Source organism: Tamandua tetradactyla, chromosome 1 (assembly GCF_023851605.1).
Source record: "Tamandua tetradactyla isolate mTamTet1 chromosome 1, mTamTet1.pri, whole genome shotgun sequence".
NCBI lineage: Eukaryota > Metazoa > Chordata > Mammalia > Pilosa > Myrmecophagidae > Tamandua > Tamandua tetradactyla.
In genome coordinates, this window is record NC_135327.1 from 152514085 (window position 1) to 152535401 (window position 21317).

The following is a 21317-nucleotide window of genomic DNA, read 5'->3' on the forward strand; positions in this document are numbered from 1 at the left end:
GTTGAAGAGTTGCATGTAGAAGTTTATTGATGAGTTCTTTCCAGAGATGCCTCTGTAAGGAAGTAAGGATAGCAGAACTGGGCAGAAGAGCTGACCCACAGTGTTGATGTAACAGGCTTCAGCGAGGCCTATAGAGAACTCTGGAGTTGGGATGTTCCTTTATAGTTGTTCCTCTGAATGGGTTGGTCATAGACTGTAGGTCATGCACCACTGTGGAGAGCCGCCTCCCGGGTCTGGCCTAGTGGACACGCTGCGGCCTGCTCTAGAGTTCCCCCCGCCCATCGAGTGAGTCAAGATGGCGCCCGCATCCTGTTTCCGCGTATGACGCACGCGCCCACCAACCCTGTCTTCCAATCACCTCTGTATACGTGGCACTAACCTATTGGGTTTGGGCACAGTATATAAGAGGTTACCCGGACAGGGTGGGTGGAGACGACCCACAGGGAGCCATACCTGACGGCCGCATAGAGGTTGTCCCCCCGCGGGATATTTCGCCCGCGCGAAATCTGCCTGAGAGTGTGCAAGCTTGACTCCAGTAAAAGCCTGTGCTTACGACCGCCGTGTGTCTCGAACCCGTTTTTACCGCCCGAGTCGTTTTGTTTGTGCCCGTCTCTCTCCCCCTGTCTCCCTCGCCGGCCGGGGACCTGACACCGAGCGAGACGGCTACCGACAAGTGGTGGCCCGTACGGGGAACCTCCTTCTGCTGCCTCTCCCCGAGCTGGTGAGGACGTGCTTCTCGGGTTCGCGGCGGATCCTCCGCGCCTGATCAACGTGAGAGGGTAAGTGCTTCCTATTACGTGAGAGTTAAGGGCTGTGGGCGTTCAGGTAGCCCCAGTGAGTCGGGAGAGCTCCCCGATTGGTTAAGGTCCAGTGCCGACTGCAAGCATGGGGCAGTCAGGAAGTTCACCTTTATTACCCCCTTTAAAAACCCTTTTGAAGCAGTGGGGCATCTCGGTTAGGAAGAGTTCCCTCCTGCGGTTCCTTGAAGATGTTGCTACTTTTGCACCTTGGTTCGCCCACTCCGGGAGCCTCAGCCTGCCTTCTTGGCTGAAACTTGGTAATGACATAGAACGGGCGCGCCGGACGGGCCTTTGTATGGACCCGATCCTGGTCCCTATCTGGGAAACCGTCCGTGCTTGCCTTGAGGCAGAGTCTACTTCAAGCCTCAGTCCGTCTCCCGCCCTGCTACAGGCACGGCACGCGCTCCAAGAAACTCAGTCAGTTTCGTCTGCGGACGGCTCCTGTAAGGGCAAGCCACAGGAGTCAAGTACTAGTTCAGACAGCTCTGACTCAGAGTCAGATGGCGATGAGACCAATGGGGCAGACGCGCCTCCGTTGATCGATCTAGTTCGTTGGAAGGATGTCCTGTCGGGGCAATGGAAAGGCCCTGACCCGGTGCTCAGCTGGGCCAGAGGCTCTGTTTGTGTCTTTCCCCAGGAACCAGGACGCCAGCCGGTGTGGATTCCGGAGAGACTGGTGAGAACCGTGACACCGCCCGGGGGCGCCGAGAAACTGCTGCCCGACAAGTCAGCAAGCTTTCGACCTGAACCATCAGGCCCGGTCTCCAGCCCTACTGATGATGGCGACGACCGAAAAGATGACAACAACAGTGCAAATGACCCTCCGACCGAGTAGAAGAGAAACTAGCTTTAACCCCACTTTTCCCACTACGAGCTACTGTGGGACCAAGTCACCTCATGGTTCTCTTGGCCCAGGTTGACCACTTGGATTCTTTTAGCAGTGGGACTCTTAGTAACTCTGCTCATTGTTAAATGTTTGTTAGAACGCTTGTTCCAGACGCAGCAACAGCTACGCGTCACCACTATGTTGGCTATGTCACTTGCCCCTGATGCCCCTAGCGACACCCGCACCGTAGCCCTGTCCTCCCCCCCACTGCGTGGCCCGTCCCGGCCACTCAGGGCGGGACGCTCGAAAGCAAGACCCGCTGCAAGGCCCATGGCTGTGTCCCGGGTATAAAAGGCGGCACCAGCAGTCATAATTTTGGTCGTAGGCTGATCTCTTAGGCGAAGTCGCAGTCCTGGCCAGACTAGACTCCAGCCATTGCACAGAGACACCTAGCGACACTCTCGATTCTGGTTGTCGCTCTCCTGCCCCCCCTCATAACCCAGTTGCGAGGCGAAGCACTGCAGGGAGAGTCACGTGGTTTCCAGCTCACGGGCTCTCCGGTCTCTATATGAGGTGGCATTCTGGTTGGTGCCTAGCAAGCCTAGTCCAGACTCCCCAAAGCACCAAAACATGTAGTGGGCCACTCAGGCCCACGGGAGCACACTCATCAATGGAGACACTGGGTCAAAATAAATAAAAAAAGGGGAGATGTGGAGAGCCGCCTCCCGGGTCTGGCCTAGTGGACACGCTGCGGCCTGCTCTAGAGTTCCCCCCGCCCATCGAGTGAGTCAAGATGGCGCCCGCATCCTGTTTCCGCGTATGACGCACGCGCCCACCAACCCTGTCTTCCAATCACCTCTGTATACGTGGCACTAACCTATTGGGTTTGGGCACAGTATATAAGAGGTTACCCGGACAGGGTGGGTGGAGACGACCCACAGGGAGCCGTACCTGACGGCCGCATAGAGGTTGTCCCCCCGCGGGATATTTCGCCCGCGCGGAATCTGCCTGAGAGTGTGCAAGCTTGACTCCAGTAAAAGCCTGTGCTTACGACCGCCGTGTGTCTCGAACCCGTTTTTACCGCCCGAGTCGTTTTGTTTGTGCCCGTCTCTCTCCCCCTGTCTCCCTCGCCGGCCGGGGACCTGACACCGAGCGAGACGGCTACCGACACACCACTGTCTCCCAGACGCCTAGTGTAGTGCTTAATTCAAAGTAAACCTTCAGTAAATTTATCTTGAAAGAATGAAAAAAGTCCAAATCATTTAGTTGCATGACTGGTTTGGTTATGGTACTTGTATATAAAGATTCAAGAGATTAACAACAAATCAAGCCACTCAACTTTTCATCTCACAATCTAAATGTTTATCCATATATACACCTGGGTTATTTTAACTCTTTACTATCAAGGGTTGACAGGGGTCCTAACACTATCAATTCCTCTGGGAAGGGACTTGAGCTTAAGTGAGTTAGCTCTTTATGGCCAAGGACATTTCCCTGTGAGGGACACAGTCGAGAGCTTTCAACAGATGGTATTTCCAACAGCTGGGAGAAGGCTAGATTAACCCTGAAGACAGAATCTGGGCAGAGCATCACAGTACCAACTCCATTTGGTAAAGTAAAACAGAGCCCCAGTTACCCACACAGGATACAGAATAACAGCTTGGCAGAGATGGTATGTTGTTATGAATTATGGGTCCTCTTCCTGACAGGATTTTCCTCTGGGCCATCAGGGCAAGCAGAGAATGTCCATACTTGACTCTTCCCCACACTCGCACACAAAACCAAAGCCTATATGTTGTATTTGAGAGCTGATGCTCAGATTTCTTATTCAAGAGATTCTTCTAAGTTGGACAGAAACTATATCATGATGTCATCTGGCTTTTAACAGGGTTAAACTTTAACATTAAGAATTCCTAAGTTTCAAGTCACCCTAAATGAATTCTAAAAACATTTTTTCTGTTAGATAACTGGCATTGTGTTAATCGTTGAGAAAATAGTAATGCTTCTTTTGATTGAATTTCCTTCCAGCCGTCACACCTGGTTAGCTAATTCCCTTGACTTAGATTAGATAATATTAAATATGTGATAGCTGTGCAATTCTCCACCTTCTGTTATCCAGGCAGTTACCAACCACTGTGAGAAGGCAGTAGCTCATCAGGTTTTAGGCAGTTTGAGTCCCTGATATGATACTGAAACAATAAAGACTGATTTTTATATTGAAAAACTAGACATCTCTCTTAACAAACTCAAGCCTTGCCTTTCTGGAAAATAACCCATTTTTCTTTTTATAGTACTTGGAATTGATAGTGTTAGGACCCCTGTCAACCCTTGATAGTAAAGAGTTAAAATAACCCAGGTATATATATGGATAAACATTTAGATTGTGAGATGAAAAGTTGAGTGGCTTGATTTGTTGTTAATCTCTTGAATCTTTATATACAAGTACCATAACCAAACCAGTCATGCAACTAAATGATTTGGACTTTTTTCATTCTTTCAAGATAAATTTACTGAAGGTTTACTTTGAATTAAGCACTACACTAGGCGTCTGGGAGACAGTGGTGCATGAGAATAGTCCCTGATGTCTAGGGGGAGCAAACAGCTCATACAGGGTGATAATCAAGTTCTATGGGAGCATAAAGTCAGGTAGATTGGAAGGGATACTAAAGGGAATTCACTGAGATGAATCCTTTAAGCCATGTTCAAGGCAGGAATATGCAGGGAGAGTAAGAGGAAGCAATGGGAGTAAAGGCCTCAGAGAAAACATGGCTGTGGTGGCTAAAACACAGACTACAGAAGAGTCAGGAAGGAGAAGGGAGGTTAAGAGGTAAGCAGGGGTGATTATAAAACCTTATATTTGAGTATATAAAATTTGATCCTAGGAACATGGGAGAGCCATTGAAGTGTTTTAAAGCGGAGGAGTAGCTTGATCAGATTTGCATTTTAGATTGATGACTCCAGGTGCAGTATAGAGAGCAATTGTAGGGACCAAAAGTAGAGGCCTCCAGACCAGTGAGAAGGAAGAGATTGTGGTGGCCCAAGTAGAGCCATGAGGATGGTGGGAAGAAAACAGATTTGGGGGGTCTTTTGCAAAAATTGATCTTAGGTGTTGGCAATTCACTGGGGGACTGAAAAAGCAAAGGTGATACTGCCTCTGCTTTTGATGTAGGCACTTAGTTAATTAGAAAAGTTTTGTGGTGGTGGTGGTTTCTGGTTGTGTGGTGTGTGTATGTGGTGGTGATGGATTTGCTCTGTGGAAGGAGAGGTCCATTGGTTTGAATGTAAACTGAAGTAGTATTGAGGTACATGTAGACTCTCTGGCCTACTAGTCTCCATAATTTTCTATTCCTGTTGGACAAAATAAAAGACAAGCCAGAGAGAAAGATAAAGTGAGGGAGAAAAGGAAAGAGGGAGGACAGAGAACTGATTAGAAGTAATAAGAAAAAAGGCCTTCTCTATGTTAGACATCAAGAGGCAATATTAAATTACATTAAATGAGTGCAGACATGTACTGTACTAGTATTATCTTTGCTACTAGTAGTGATCAGCCTACCCTGCAAAGGGAGGAAGAGTTCCTATGGAGATCATGTTTTGAGAACCTGCAAAGGAACCCTGACTTCTATTTCTTTTGCAGTTTTTGTTTGTGAGAAAAAAACCAAAACATTTCAATTTGGTGAGAGGACATTGTGGGGAACAGTTGACTTGATGGCTATGTTGGCATATATTTAAAATATTTTTAGTAATAGAAATAGTAATTGGCTGTTTGGGGGCTATTTTATGATAAGTAGAGCCTCTGGTTTCTCTTTGTATCCTTAAGGAAATCTGTAGCACAATTAAAAATACATTTTTAAAAAAGCAGTAGAAATAACATGGTCACTTAAATGTTATCTGGTAGAATTCATTATCAGAAATTGCGTCTTTTATATTCTGAGAACAAAGCAATATTTTTGCCCTTGAGACATTTATAGAATCCATTAATTTCCCTTGACTTTTTTTTTTTCAGTTAATTTGTAATTTTCCAGTGTTGAAACTGGTCAATTGCTATTAAATGCTTTTTCTTTTGTGTTTGCCTTACTTGAAATATATGTCATATGCTAAAATGTTTGTGCAAAGGTTTATGATACACATATTGTAATTTTAACATCTGCTGTAGAGCTGCTTTAGAACCACTTATTTTCTGTTTCATCAAACCACTTCTGCCAGTTTTGTTCTTATCACTGCCCTGCACACAAGATACAAGTAGCAATCCGCAAGAATTGTAAATGCTTGTGAACTGCTTACAAAGTTTCAGGATCAGCCACCTTTCCCAATTGAAACTTCAAGCATTTAATTTCCTCTCTGGGCAACTGGAGAAGTACAAAGGTATGAATAAACATGTTACTATGTGTGAAAAGGCAAAAATCACATAACCTTAACTCTTAACCTTCTGTTTTTTGATGTCATAACTCTAGTTTATTTTGTTCCTAGTATTGAATATGTGAAAACTCTATAACCATCTATTTTCAGTTTGTCATGTCCTCAGAGATTTTGATACTTCTGGATGTGTAGACTGGGGTTGGCTGATGGCAAAAGATAAGGAGATCTTGGTTCCCAATTCCAAGTAAGTCATCTTCATATAATGAGAACCTATTATTTTATGCTGTAAAACAATCTTTAGTAAAACATCCTAAAATTACCCCAAATTATTCTTGACCTTCTTATTCTTCCTGATCTGTTTATTATATCTTAACTTTTCTTACTATATTTCCTTATAATCAATGGGAAAATGTCACTATAATTATCCTGTACAATTTCATGATTAATGTGTACGTTTCATTAAAGTGACTTTTTAAAATATTTTTTCCACCAAATATTTTATTTTCCTTAAGGAAAAATATTTTTCAGCCTTCTCCATGAAAAATATTGAGATTTTTCAGAATCAGGGTAAGTACTCAGTTTATAGCCTATGCTGTTATGTTGAAGAGAGCATTCAATGACCCAACCATCTAGTAAGTCTGTGAAAAATTTCAGTAACTCAATTTCCCGTTTTTCTTATTTGATTACTAGGGAAAGCAGTAGAAATTTGACTTTAGAAGTGAATAACTAGCCCTTTCTAGGATGATGCCTGAAGTCTAGGAAGTGTGCGTAGATACTGTATATTAAACAGGGTAAACTAAGGTGTACTTTCAAGCCTGAGTGTTTATTTTCATAAATAACATTGTTGTTTTGGCATTGGGCATTTCATTTGGAAAAAAAATGTCTGTAAAAGCACATTTATCAAAAAAAAAATAGGCACTTTCTGCTCAGTGAGTGAAGCAGTGAGGCTTCTAAACATAAGTTATTGTGAGGTAATTTCAAATCCTTTAAAAAAGGTGTAGGAACTGCCTGATGGACAGGTACTTAACTATGAATCTTAAGGTCTTATCCTATGATTATAAGAAATTTTAGGGCTGCTGTTGTGGGATGTAATGTCCTATAAATGTCTGTTAAGTCTAGCTCATTTATAGTAATATTCAGATTCTCTATTTCTTTATTGATCCTCTGTCTAGATGTTCTGTCCATTGATGAGAGTGGGGAATTGAAGTCTCCAACTATTATGGTATATGGGTCTGTTTCCCTTTTCAGTGTTTGCAGTGTATTCCTCATGTATTTTGGGGCATTCTGGTTTGGTGCGTAAATAGTTATTGTTATGTCTTCTTGTTTAATTGTTCCTTTTATTAGTATATAGTGTCCTTCTTTGTCTCTTTTAACTGCTTTACATTTGAAGTCTAATTTTTTGGATATTAGTATAGCCACTCCTGCTCTTTTCTGGTTGTTATTTGCATGAAATATCTTTTCCCAACCTTTCACTTTCAACCTATGTTTATCTTTGGGTCTAAGATGTGTTTCCTGTAGACAGCATATAGAAGGATCCTGTTTTTTAATCCATTCTGCCAATCTATGTCTTTTGATTGGGGAATTCAGTCCATTAACATTTAGTGTTATTACTGTTTGGATAATATTTTCCTCTAACATTTTGCCTTTTGTATTATATATATCATATCTGACTTTCTTTCTTTCTACACTCTTCTCCATACCTCTCTCTTCTTTCTTTTTGTATCTGACTCTAGTGCTCCCTTTAGTATTTCTTGCAGAGCTGGTCTCTTACACAAATTCTCTTGGTGACTTTTTGTCTGAGAATGTTTTAATTTCTCCCTCATTTTTGAAGGACAATTTTGCTAGATATAGGAGTCTTGGTTGGCAGTTTTTCTCTTTTAGTAATTTAAATATATCATCCCACTGTCTTCTAGCTTCCATGGTTTCTGCTGAGAAATCTACACATAGTCTTATTGGGTTTCCCTTGTATGTGATGGATTGTTTTTCTCTTGCTGCTTTCAAGATCCTCTCTTTCTCTTTGAGCTCTGACATTCTAACTAGTAAGTGTCTTGGAGAACGCCTATTTGGGTCTAATCTCTTTGGGGTTCGCTGCACTTCTTGGATCTGTAATTTTAGGTCTTTCATAAGAGTTGGGAAATTTTCAGTGATAATTTCTTCCATTAGTTTTTCTCTTCCTTTTCCCTTCTCTTCTCCTTCTGGGACACCCACAACACGTATATTTGTGCGGTTCATATTGTCCTTGAGTTCCCTGATACCCTGTTCAAATTTTTCCATTCTTTTCCCGATAGTTTCTGTTTCTTTTTGGAATTCAGATGTTCCATCCTCCAAATCACTAATTCTATCTTCTGTCTCTTTAAATCTATCATTGTAGGTATCCATTGTTTTTTCCATCTTTTCTACTTTATCCTTCACTTCCATAAGTTCTGTGATTTGTTTTTTCAGTTTTTCTATTTCTTCTTTTTGTTCAGCCCATGTCTTCTTCATGTCCTCCCTCAATTTATCGATTTCGTTTTTGAAGAGGTTTTCCATTTCTGTTCGTATATTCAGCATTAGTTGTCTCAGCTCCTGTATCTCATTTGGTTTGTTCCTTTGACTGGGCCATATTCTCAATCTTCTGAGCATGGACCGTTATCTTCTGCTGGCGTCTGGGCATTTAGTCAGATTTCCCTGGGTGTCGGATCCAACAGGTTGTAAGATTTTTCTGTGAAATCTCTGGGTTCTGTTTTTCTTATCCTGCCCAGTAGGTGGCGCTCGTGGCACACGTTTGTCTAACGTGTTTGGAAGGGATCCCCCAGTCACCGTTCTCCGCGGCCTGGGGATTTCCGATCCAATTCTCTCAGTTGGTCCGGGGGGCCGCGCATGGTGGACGCGTCAGCCGCCGCGGCTTGAGGGGACCCTGTGGCTCCTATTATTAATGCCCCTATTGGTGTTTGGTTGGACCCAGTCCCTGCCACTGTCGGAAATTCCCTCCTCTCCCTGGAGGGGTGCCGGTCGCCGGCCGCCGCGGCCTGGGGAACTCGCCACAGGACCAGGAAGCTGCCCACGGGATAGGGGCGCCGGTTGCTGGCCACCGCGGCTTGGGTAGCCCTCTGATCCGAGACTTGTAGCCGGTCCAGGAAGCTGCCCGCAAAAGAGGGGCGCCGGCCACCGCGGCTTGGGAAACTTGCCTCTCGGAGACTCTCAGCCGGCCAGGGAAGGAGGGAGGGAGGAGCTCCGGCCGCCACAGCTGCCGCGGCTTGGGGAATCGTGCGCCGCTCGGGGATCTCACCGCAGCAGAGTCTCGCAGTCAGTCTAGCCAGTCCAGACTGGGGTACGCTGTGTGTCCATTCCCTGCTGTGGCCCCGGGAGCTGTTCTGCACTGTTTCTGTTCACCTAGTAGTTGTTCTGGAGGAGGAACTAAGACGCGCGTATCTTACTAAGCCTCCATCTTGGCCCCGCCCCCTTTAATAACTTCTTTATGTTTGCTTTGTCTGCAAATAGATTAAGAAAAGTAATTGTCTTATATATCTTATTTCCTTCCTGCCTTCCCCTTCTATTGCCCCATTCTCCTGTTAGATCTCTCTGCATAAACTTACATATCAATAGAAAAATGTTGATTGATGATACTGAGAGGAGCTCAAAGGCAGACAGTGGCAACTGGAATGCTTTGGCTCTAGGAGGTTCATTTAAAGTAGATTTCCAGCCAATGGTTAATGCAAAGATTGCACTGGATACTAAGGGGAATACGAAAGAAATATAAGACATGGTTCCCTTCTCTGCAGGAACTGAAAATGTATTTAGCGAGACCTAGCATGCCCACATAGAATTATTAAGAAGCAGTACTGGACAATATGTGATTAAATCCCCACAGTGTTCAGAGGAAGAGAAATCTGGGTGGCCTAGATATTATCCAGGCCTGACTTGGGGCTGAGCAGGGATCAGCCAAAGGGGAACTGAGTTTTTCAGTTCTGGCCAATAAGCAAACAAAAAATCGATTCTATGATTAGAAAATCTCAAGTCAGGAGATTGTTAGGAAACATAACAGGGGAAAGGAACAGAGCCTCACAGGTATATGAATGCTTACTATGTGCCAGATATTGTGATAAGTGATGTACATGTATTCCTTTATCTAATTCTTAACATGAATCTTTGAGATAGCATTATGAATTGCATTTTCATAAGGAATCTGATGAAACTTAGAGGTTAAGAAAAGTTCCCAAGGTCTTATAATCAGTAAAGGTAGAACCATATGAATCATGGACCAGAAAGAGAATGAACTATTATGAACCTGTAGTCCCAGCAAGAGAGTAGAAGAACTAAATATTGCTTTTTTTTTTTAATAGAAGTTGGTTTCTGGGGGCCATTCATATAGAGTTCACCATGGACATAGTGGCTCTTGCCTCTAAAATATGCCACACAGTACCTGACACAGCTCTACTTTCGATAACTCTTCTCCCTAGGCCCAAAGTCTCTGTTGTTTGCTGTGATGCTCAGGCAAAATGGTTGCCAGATTGGGAACATCAGAAAAATGGTGGTGGGTTCCTATGTCATCTACTTTTTGGACACGCAACCCTCCCTCATCACAAGGTGTTGAAGGCTATTCTTTAGGGTGAGGGGGCATTAGATCATATTTGAAATCTTGCTAGAACTGTTCATTCAGAGGCAAGAAGGAACTTGAATGTGTCTTCAAGGACACATTCTATTGGATTGATGGGGGCAAGGACAAGAAATGATGTAGGTGAAGTTTTTGCCATATTTTCAGAATGACACGGAGAAATAGAAATAAAAATGTAAGACTCAAATATGTCCCCAACCTAGAAGAGCTCCTTGTTGGCTAAGGCCTTATAAATAGCTTTTTCCTGCTGAGATATATTCTGGCAATAGAATAGGCCACACGTGGAGTTTTACAAAGCAGTTGTTTAGGAAGGCAATTGGGGTGGCTGATGTACTTGGAAGGATGAATCAGGAAAGGAAACCATTAATTGTGAAATAATGCATTTTATTTGTCAAGCACTATGTGAAGTGCTTTATATGTATTAAGTCTAGTTCTCAAAACATCTTTTTGTGATAGGCATTGTTATCCTTATTTTAAAGACACTATGTGCCTCAGAAAGGTAAAAAATTTTTCCTAGATTGCTGAGCTAGTTATTAAGCTATCATCTCTCACCTTCAAACCCACTCTTCTTTGTTTTGCTTTTTAACACTTTCAACCACATTTCTGCTTTGTCAGTTGGTTAAACTCTGCCAGTGGGGAATGCTAGAGGAAGACTGCAAGCGCGGGGAGGTAGATGGAACTTGCTCCTTTCTGTTTCTGTTCCTTTTTCTCTTCCTTCTTGCTTTCTTGTGACGTTCTTTTTTTTATGACTATCACCCCAGCAATGTTTCTTCACCCTTGAAGCAGCAGTTTGTTGCAGAAATGGCAGTTGAGTTCAGTTTGCAATTTTTTCCAACATTTATGGAAGTAGTCTCTTTGCACCCCTTAGAGACCCCAACACCTACCGGCACTCCCTCCTCAGAGGTCTTGACCCCAGCTCCATGGATGCCTTCTCCCTCCCAGCTCAGGGATCTAGACCATCTGGGCACCATCACCTCCCCGAGGTCTGAGGGTTGAGATTCTAGGTTTGTATTCTAGGTCTGTATTCTAGGTTTCTAAGTGTTAATAGTTCCAACTTCTTTTCTTCATTACTTCAGCTCTAGCAATGGTTTGATATTTTAGTGTTCTCTTTTTGTCTTTTCAGTATCTAGTTATTAACAATTTTATCCTGAATTAACAGTTCTTTATATTAAATTCTTTCTGTTTAAATAACTGGTGTGGTTTCTTTCTCCTGACTGGATCCTGAAACAATTCTAAAACTATAACCCTAAGTAGTAGTAGTAGAGTATTACTACGACAACTACTACTGATCACCTTTGTTTATTGAATATGTAGTGTGTGCCTACAAGATGGTGGAACTGTATTTCCCTGACTCCAGAATTCACTATGTTCTTTCCTTGCTGCAAATTTGGCTTCCTTGGGGTGAAACAAGATTTTTCAGCAGCTCAAGTAGCTCAGTCTTGCTAGTAATAGTAGTGTGTGTCAGCCCTTCCTTTAATGGAGTTTCTTTAACCTGTATATTTAGTACCACTGAAGTCCTAAAGCAATTCTAATAAAGCTCTTTACAAGGTCATGCCTTGCTTATTTATGTATTTTTTTCATTGATTCCACGGGACTAGGCATAGAATTTAGCATATAGGGGGTATTTAGTATGTATTTGTTAAACAAAAGATTGAATAAATGAATGAGTGAATGATAAAGCTTTGGAAATTTTAGAACCTCATCCTTTCCAGTGGATGGATTCTAGAAACTGAAACCCCTGATTTCTGATCTTATTCCTGATTGTACTTCTGTTGCCATCTTGGACTCAAAAACTGATCTGAAACCCAGTTTGACTGAGGCCTGACAGCCGTTTAGAACATGTCAACATAACTCTTCTTGTACCTCTTTCTGTCTATACCCACTTTTGCTGTTGCCTGGGGATGTTCTTCCAACCAGTGGACCCTCCTTAAGCATGGCATTATCATGGTCTCTACCTGCCATTATGCTCCACCCTGTACATCTGAGTGGAGGTAGCCTTGCCCTGAGCATTGGGGTAGTCCTCTTTGTAATTAAGATTTGCACAGCAGCCAACCTCTCGTGCTTTAGACCTCTAGCTGGGTTAGCGCCCTGTGCTCCTGCCGCCAGCCTATCCACCCCATCCTGATCCTAACTCATAGTCTTCTCTCTGCCAGTTTATAATTTGAGTATTCCTCACTGGTGTCTCAGTATATGCAGCACAAACCAAGCAAATAGACTTTCTCCTTGCCCCCACCTCAGATGTGAAATAAAAATCACTTTTATGCTGGAATAAACTTTTCCTGGATGTATGACTATTGAAGGAAGGATATATTGATATACATTCATATATTTGTAATTAAATATGACAACTTTTAATCTCCCTCCATGAAGAAAGACATAATATTTAAAATTAATATCTCATGTTTAATTTTCACTTGTTATTGTCTATACTATTTTTTTTTCCATGCATAGGAGAACCATAATGGGTCACTGGCATCACCTAAATGACATCTTTCTAGTTTAGCCCTCTCTACTAGATCTAAAGATCAGAGAACAGTAGAAGCTTGCACAAGAGTAAGATTGTTGGAAAGCCTCAAATCATAGTAACACAACATAATTGTTATTTCCTGCAATTATTTTTCTTTTCAGAATCAGAGTTCTGGTTATCAGTTTATGTTAGGAAGCTTTTCAAGGTGGGATGCTTTTGAAATAACCACATGGCTCCTTGTCCCCAATTTCTTCTGTGATTGCCATTCCTTTAAAATGAATAAATAGATGATTGATGTTATGACAAGGCCTCAATAATTAGACCATGTAGGCCAGAGATGATTGGAACACAGTGATGAGGTAGAACCACAAGGGCAGGGCAGACCAGCAGCAAATGACCCAATGAAGTCTCAAAAAATAGATTATGGTCAGTTGGTAAGTATGTAGCAGGTAGTAGGGATCCAGCAGTGGGGTCTGGAGTACAGAGAGTACTGCCTAAGAGACTTAGAAGCCAGACAGGGATTTATATTGTGGGAATAAAAACGTACCCAAAAGTTTGAGATCAGAGGCTCAGGAGCCTAAGTTCATGGAGGCTGATTCAGTGCTGGGCCATTGAGCTACAAAGTAAGGTTCCTTAAGATCTTTTGACCTGTAACTAGAGAAAGCAACAATGAACAATAATTTAGGAGTTAAGTGGGATACATAGGGAGTTGGGTCTGATTTCTCTGTGTGTGAAATTTTGAAGTGATGCAGTGCCATTGGGCAAGAGTTAGAAACTGCTTAGGGCAAAGGACTAACACAGCAGTATTTTTTCTCTAGATAATGTCCTTTCCACTTTTCTTCTTGTTATTGGCTGGGCAGTTTCTGTAATATATTGAGAGAAGGGAAGAATTAGTTGGAGGGGACCTGGTAAGTCCTTGTAATAAAATATTTATGAATATAAGGTTTGGTCTGGGATTACTTGACTCCTAAGGCATGGAAGATGATTTATGGCCAATTAAATATCTTAGGTCTCTATAAGACAGTAGTTTTTAACTAGAGGTGATTTTGCCCACTGCCTCTACCTTGAAACACATTGGACAATGTCTGGAGGTACTTTTGTTTGTTATAATTGTAGGTGGGCATGGAGGGCTATGAGGTGGGGTGGGCCGAATGAATAGGAGAGTTATTGTTACTGCCATGTAGTGGGTAGAGTTTTGGATGCCCTTAAACATTCTACAATGCACAGGACAAGCACCCCATAACAAAGAAATATCTGATCCAAAATGTCAGTAGTGCCAAGGTTGAGGAACCTATTATAAACCAAGTAGACTCTATCATTATTATTATTATTTTTTTTTTACCTTGGGATTCTTTATTAGTGTGAGCATGTTTCTTGGATAGTTGTAATGTCCCTACAAACATTTTGAATTTATTTTGAATTTAACAATGAACCATTAAGTTTTTGCAGCTTAGCATTCTTGAGCTATGTCTCCTCTGTGTATAGTTAATAATAGTAGAAGAGAATGAAACTATAGACCTTTACAAGGGATTAACCCATGACCTTGACTTCTGTGGCTCTGACCATCTGATTCACTTAATGAAATAGGTACACTGCTCAGAGATGCAAAATAGTGCTCCTTTTTCTCTAAGCTTGAAACTGCCATGTGACCTAATATATGTGTATATATATATTTAATGCTGATTAGTTCCTTCAGTGTAATCAAAAGCAACAAAATCTGGAATGCAATCCTATCTTTCTTGCTGGATGATGATGTTCACATCCTCCCCTCATCCAGAAACAATGGGGAGACTTGACCTGTATTTTATAGCGTGTATGCCTTGGGGCCACCAATAAAATGTGATTTGACTGATTAGAATAGAGTGACTTTCACCATTCTGTTAATCAGCCAGGTTTACTTAGGCCTAGTTCCTTTTTCAGAGGAATTATTCTATAAAGGGGAATTTCTATGCCCTTTTAATGCTAGGTCATTGAGGGACTTGAGACAGCTTCATTCATCTGGTGGCCTTTAGGTGTTTGTCCGTATCTACCATGGAATCACAGATTTGAAGAGACCTCAGATGCAATCTTCCGGGCTGGTAAACCGTGGCACAAAGGCCAAATCTGTCTCACCACCTGTTTTTGAGAATAACGTTTCATTGGAACACAGGCATACTTATTCTTTTCATATTATGGCTGCTTTTATTCTACAACAGTAGAGTTGAGTAGCTGTGACAGAGACCATAAGGCCCACAAAGCCTAAAATATTTATCTGTCCCTTTTCAGAAATGGTTTATCAACCCTGACCTAGTTCAACCCTGGAGCTAGTCCAGTTCTTTACAGATGAAGAAACTGAATACTAAGGAGATTAAGTGACTAGTCCAGGTCATATACTAGTAACAGAATTGAGGTGAAAGTATGATTAATTCATGTTTTGAAGAAAGAGGATGATGAATGTTGGATCATTGATGAGCTTTGTTCTAACAATGAAATGAGGAAAAAAAATTCTCTAAGTTGTCTTAACTGAAGCCGAAAATACAAGCTTAATTGATATTCCCCCCAACCCCACCCCGCGATCAATTGTCTTTATGTCATGTAGATAGAGCTTAAGTAATACATGAATCCCCTGATATCAGTTTTATGCAGTAGTCTCTGTTTTCCAAAGAATAGCAGAATATTTATTGATTAGTCTCCCATGTCTCAGTATTATATTCCTCAAAAGTTTAATTATTGATGATAAGTCAGAGAAAGCATTTTGGTAATTGCTGAAATCCTGAATGTATTAAGACTGACTAACTAACTGTCCCTGTGTTCTGCTGTACTGCCAGCTGACAGTGATGAAATCTATAGAAGTAGGGCACATTTCCATAACATGAATATTCAGGGTTGGTGATGCAAGAATTATTATTAAACTGCTGGGAAGGAACACGTTCTCCTTATTATTTGATTGAATACTAAATGCTGCCTTTTTATAATAATTCAGTATGATACTTTGATAATGAGGAAAGAGAGATGCTTGGAAAAAAATCTCATACATTTTCCCCTGGTACATAAGAAGGAAATTAAATTAAATTTAAAATGTATAGCATGTCTAGGAGAACTATTTTGGAATCATTAGCTGTATTTCATCTAAATCTGTCTTACATATATTGAAGTCTAATGTAATAGGAATCAGAATAGAGTTTGATTTAAATGATTTATAGAAAAATTGCATGCATAAAGAAACATACTTAAACATAAATAAAGGCCCCTGAAAATAAATGACGATTACAAATAACAATTATTATCACCAAAAGAATATTTGTTGGGTGTTAGACATGTTTGCCCCAGTCCTAAGTAAAGATATATATCTATGCATTGCTGTAAATGGCCCAGTTTATTTTTCTAGGGCCTTAGCAACTCTAAGAATTCTGGGCATGTAGGTGAAGTGCCATCACATGTGAAGTACATCCTGTTCCTCATAGTGAAGACTATGTGTGTGGGAAATAGAAAAGAAAGGGAATGGATTTTATTCATTCATCCTTTAGGCATGAATTGTGCCTCTGCTACATGCCAGGTGGGGCACTAGGCTCTGACCCTACACAAATAAAATAGACACAGTGTGTTCCTATCCTCTAAAAGCCCATGACCTAAAGGAAGTTAAGGCAACTAAACAGACAATTTCAACAGAGTTCAGTTAAGTGTTTTATGATAGAAATAAGCTCAGGAGACTGTTGGACGCAGTTTCTTTTCTTTTTACCAGTATGTCATCATTCTTTGTTCTAACTCTTCTCCTATAGTCAGATTTGTGGGGTTGTTCCTTAGTCAAAGATTGGGTTTGGTATCTTTTAACTTTTGTCTTTGCAACCACTTCCTCCTGCCTTGTAGGATTATTCTCTACCTGTGTTTTATTAATTGTCTTGTAATTCCCCTTGGTTGCCCTCCCCTAGCTGGCCACCCCTTGTAAGTGCATTAGGATTCAGACTTTCCCCTTCTTCCTTCTCTTCCTTCCCCCTCCCCTCACTAAGGTTTACTTTGCCAACTAGCCAACCAAATGAGTATTCAGTTAACTCAACTTATAGGTGGTCCTTTCTGCTATCAGCAATTAAATCCCAGTACCTATACAGCAATTTTATTTTAAATTAGAATTCTAATTTTATTTATTTTTTAAATTGTTATTGCGATGTATATTCACATACCATATAATCATCCAAACTATTCAATCAGTGGTTCACAGTATCCTTATATAGCTGTGCATTCATCATCACAATAGATTTTTGAATATTTTCATTACTCCAAAAAAATAAAAAAAGAGTAAAAATAAAAATAGAAGTAAAAAAGAACACCCAAAACATCCCATTCTTCCTATCCCCACCTATTGTTTATTTTTTGTCTTTTGTTTTTCTTACTCATCTGTCCATACACTAGGTAAAAGGAGTATCAGTCACAAGGTTTCCACAAGCACATGAACACACCTTAAAAGCTCTATAGTTATTCAGTCATCTTCAAGAAGCAAGGCTATTGGATTACAGTTCCACAGTTTCAGGTATTTTCCTCTAGCTACTCCAATACACCAAATACTGAAAAGGGATATCTATACACTGCATAAGAATAATCTCCAGAATGACCTCTCGACATTGATACTTTGATAACGAGGAAAGAGAGATGCTTGGAAAAAAATCTCATACATTTTCCCCTGGTACATAAGAAGGAAATTAAATTAAGTTTAAAATGTATAGCATGTCTAGGAGAACTATTTTGGAATCATTAGCTGTATTTCATCTAAATCTGTCTTACATATATTGAAGTCTAATGTAATAGGAGCCAGAATAGAGTTTGATTTAAATGATTTATAGAAAAATTGCATGCATTGCAATTTTGAAACTTCCTTATTTTGAAACTTCCTTCTCTTAGTCAAGAGAAGTCAAGAATGAGAACAACAGATTCTTCAATGGCATGCTGGTAACTGAACTGAGAATCCAGGAGTACCCGGGTGACGAAGGAGCCATTGTATGTGGACTGGTACCGGCCCACGTGGAGATGATCAGTGTTAACATGGTGAAGGCTCCACATCATTTCTGTCTGATACTGAACTTCATCATTATCCTCTGTATGCTGGGGGAATGGAAAGCTGTTGGTAATTGTTAGCTGATTTTCTATAATCAGGCCCAAAAGCACTCCTTGACAATTTCAGTTCCTTATCCTTCTTGATAATATTTGATTATTTTTAATATTACCAGGACTGCAATCTGTACTTGCTTCACAGCCCAGTGTCTAGAGCCACCTTTGCTTTTGCCTTTCCTGGCTGCACTGGTGGTGGAAGAGGAGGCAGTGGAGCTGGTACCTTCCTTGCAGGACACCATCTTCCCAGCCAGACAGGAAGAAAGAGCTCTTCCCCTATTTCTTAAAAGGACAGTAGCTCTGTATGGTGCATGGCAGTATGTGAAGAATATGGATTTTGGAATCATACTGTGCTCAAATCAGAGATTCAGTTTGTGCAAAAATAAAAATGCATGTGCAGTCTAATAGACTGCTTGGTTTCAGATTTGCAATTAATGTGTTTTTCCCCCTCCTTCACTAAGAGGGATAGATAAGGGATAGCTCTTTGCACAAGTCTGAGAAAAGAAACCCTGTAGAGAGAGGGAAAGTGTTTCTGAAACTGATCTCCATGGGGCAAATTCAGAAACTGGAAGATCTACTTTATTTGTTCAAAGAGAGAACTGCATCATAATCACAATTCATGATGCATGGGGCAAATGAGTGAGAGCTGAACACCTCAGTCACTGTGAGATGGCAACTTGAAGTGGGTGCCCTTGGAAGAAGGGAGCAAAGATCTCTTCTAAAGTCATGCAGGAGCAAGACAGCAGGTAGCATTGCAGGGGAGGTAACTGCTGGGAGAGACAGCAGCAGAGAGGACTATTATGGAATGCCTCTCTCTGAGGTTGGGTAAAGGCATATATATATATATGCTTCAAGTTGTCAGCCACTGCAGAGCCACTCCAAAGAGCCACTCTGGAAACGGAGGTTTTAACCTCATTTTTGAGGCTTTTGAAACCAGTACCCTGAAGCTGTTTTGTTTGGTTTTGTTTTAATGACTTACAACATTACAATATGAGTTTAAGTGAGGGAGTTTAGAAAAATTTTAAAGAAATGGAAAGCCACTGATGTAAGCAGAGTTCAAAAGAAGACATGTATCTTATATTAATTTTACTGACAGGACTCAGGGCAGAAGTGGTTGAGCTTTTTTTGGTGGAAGGAGTAGGGCACTGCTGAAAGGGGTGTGGTTGTGGCTGAGCTAGTGGGGGGTGGAGTGTGCAGTATGAACTGTTGAACTAACTACAGAGAGGGAAAAAATGACAGGAAACTTCCCTCACTGAGCAGAGTTCCAGGAATGGAAGCAAAAAGAACCAAGCTAAACCTCATCAAAACAAAGCAATCTCTTTCTCTACTGCCTTACCAAAGAGCTTAGGGGTCTTGGAGATGAACAGCTGCTGCCTAAGACTGTGGGAGGCTGTGGCAAAATGGTACTAGTGTAGATATTGGTGCCAGGTAGATTCATTGCAAGTGGTTGTACACCACCCGAGTCACTTATGAGACAAAGAAGACACACTGGACAACCTTTTGAGAACAAAAAGTCTGAAAAGGCTAGGCATTAGTCTGGAGAATGGGACACTCAAGGCTGAAGTCATGAGACCATAGTAGAGAGGCAAATATGAAGTAGGCATGGTTGGTGAGGGAGCAGCTGCAAGGATTGGAGACAATTCTAAGATGACTTTCCAAAGGATAGAGATGTGCCAACAAATGCCTCCTGATAAATTCTGTATTTTATCAGGACAGCTTGGTGCTTCTCCCATTAAGCTGTTCCCGGGGCTCCTGTTCTATCAGAAACTGTAGCTTCTTGGGTCCACGGTTTTCCAGTTCTGTCGTGGTAAGCAATACTTTCTTCCAGGTTAACTGGACACTTTGCCAGGGTCAGATGGGAATTAAATCCAGTCTCCATGATGGCTATTGTCAGTCACATTCTTTATGTCTGATCTACATGCAGACACAATTTAGTTTGGGCCTGTAAGGGTATTAAAAATGTCTGTAGCAACTGCAAAGACTGCTGTAATTCAATTCAATGCTATCCTGACTCTAACCGGAGTTAGGCTAGACTCCATATATTAAGGGCAATCCTTACAAGAATGTCCTTCAGGCACCAGTTGCGAGGGTCCAGTCTATCCACACTTCTGACCAAGTGGTTACAAATTTGGAGGTTCCCACCATCCCCTCGCATTTGATAATTCTTCAGAATGACTCACAGAACTCACTGAAAGTGCTATAGTTAAGGGTAGAGATTTATTATAATAAATGGATTCAACTAAGAAGAAGTCAAAAGAAGAGATACATGGAGTGAGGTCTGAGAGGGTCTGAAACACAAGTTTCTGTGTCTTCTCCATGTGGGGTCAGAACACATGATCTTCCTGGCACAGAGTTTTTCAATTATGGAGACTCCTAGAGCTTCTGGTGTCCTGAGTTATGGAATTTCATTAATAATTAATGGAATCAGTGCCCATGAGGTTGAGCTCAATCTCCAACCCTTTCCACCCCCCAGAGGTCAGGGAGGTGGGCTGATGTAGGTGGATATGGGTGAAAGTGCCAACTACCTAACCACATGGTTGGTCTTTCTGATGTGACCAGTCCCCTACCCAAAGATTGCAGGTGTGACTGACCCTCCCTGTAACTATTATGGGCCTATCATTAAGAACAAAAGGCACCTCTATCATAAGATCCAGGGATTCAGAGATTGCTTCCCCAGGAAGTGGGAACAAAAATATCCTAATTTTCTTCTTATACCATAGGGACTCTTATTCTGAACATTCAAGGGATAGAAACCATAGCTGCATATTTTATTTTTTTGTTATTGTAAGTAATAATAAATTCATTGCCAATGTAACAGGATTTTTTTTATGGTCTGTCAGAGTATTTGTTTTATTAATATTCAAAGAAGCCAACCTTATTAAGGTGAATATATCAATAATATTGTTCTATTTTATGGGATAATTAAAATCATAGTTCTGTTTTATGTAAATATATACTAATATATATAGTCATATTTTTGGTACAACTGTAGTGACAATATAGAACCTTGTGATAACTTTTTTAACGTGACAGAATTCAATTTTTGGTACTGAATTGGAATTGTGATTTGTTAAGTTTCGTTTGGAAAATTTAACTCAAACTGGATCTAGGAGAGAACAATGAGATAGACAAGAAAACTTCCCCAAGTTACACAGCTCTTGGGGCAGACTGGGAGAGGGATGAGGGTCAAGCACC

General features: G+C 41.3%; 1 protein-coding gene across 22 annotated transcripts in view; it reads left to right on the top strand.

Moving 5' to 3' along the window:
• Positions 1-21317, top strand: part of LOC143642826 (uncharacterized) — a 432404-nt gene that overhangs the window by 21107 nt on the left and 389980 nt on the right. For 14 of the 22 annotated variants that reach the window (XR_013156526.1, XR_013156410.1, XR_013156412.1 and 11 more), the window contains exon 2: positions 6133-6226. The exons of 1 other annotated variant lie outside the window; for it this stretch is intronic. The gene's annotated coding sequence lies outside the window, so the exon portion shown is untranslated. Of the gene's footprint in view, positions 1-6132; positions 6227-17429; positions 17879-17915; positions 18869-21317 lie in introns of those variants that run through there. 7 more of the 22 variants (XR_013156402.1, XR_013156407.1, XR_013156409.1 and 4 more) reach the window with 4 other exon arrangements.